Consider the following 932-nt stretch of genomic DNA (forward strand, 5'->3'; position numbering starts at 1 on the left):
GCTATAAACATAGGCACACATATATCCCTATGATACCAGATTGGTTCTTGAACTCAAAGTCTCCTACCTTAGCCTCCTGATTAACTAAGATTACAGGTGTATGCCACCAAGTCCAGCTGTTTTGAGTTAAATTTTTTTTCCATGTATTTGGTTCCAGGCTCTCACTACACAGCTCATGGTGATCCTCTTGCTTTCAGCCTCCCGAGCATTGGGATTACAGGAGTGCACCACTATGCCTGGACTCTGGTTGGCTCAGCCTCCCCTGGTTTGTGGGGCTGGTGCGGCTCCTGTACTAACCAGATGATTTAGTCCACCTGACTCAGTTAATTTTTATATATAGTGTGGGGGAGGAGTTTTAACTTAATTGCTCTGCATGTGACTGTCCTATGGTTCTATGCCATTTGTTAAAAAAACAAAATCAAAACAAAAAACTCTTCACTGAATGATTTTAGAACTTTTGTCAAAAATCAGTTTGTTTTAACATAAGTTTGTATTTGAGCCAGGAGTATAGCTCAGCCATACAGTGCCTATCTGGCAAGCACAAGGTCCTGAGTTTGATTCCTGGTTTAAAAAAAAAAAAAAAAGGAAAGAAAGAAAGAAAATGAGTTTAGGGCTGGCCAGATAGTTTAGTGGACTAAAGTGCCTGCTTAGGTAGAGTGTAGTGGCTGGGGTTCAATATCTGGCCTGCTGTGCTGGCCCTGTCCCCGGGGTGCACTGAGGCAGCGATTGAGACTGGGCATAGTGGCGCACACCTGTAATCCCAGCTCTTAGGAGGCTGAAAACAGGAGAAACACTATGAGTCTAATCTACATAGTGAGACCCTGTAGACCTTGTACTAAATACATAAAAGAAGAAGAAAATGAGTTTATATACAGACTTTCATTTCTATTCCTTTGACCTATGTGTCTATTTTTGTGACAGTGGAACATAGT

Source organism: Octodon degus, unplaced genomic scaffold (genome assembly GCF_000260255.1).
Source record: "Octodon degus isolate 3935 unplaced genomic scaffold, OctDeg1.0 scaffold00045, whole genome shotgun sequence".
NCBI classification, from domain to species: domain Eukaryota; kingdom Metazoa; phylum Chordata; class Mammalia; order Rodentia; family Octodontidae; genus Octodon; species Octodon degus.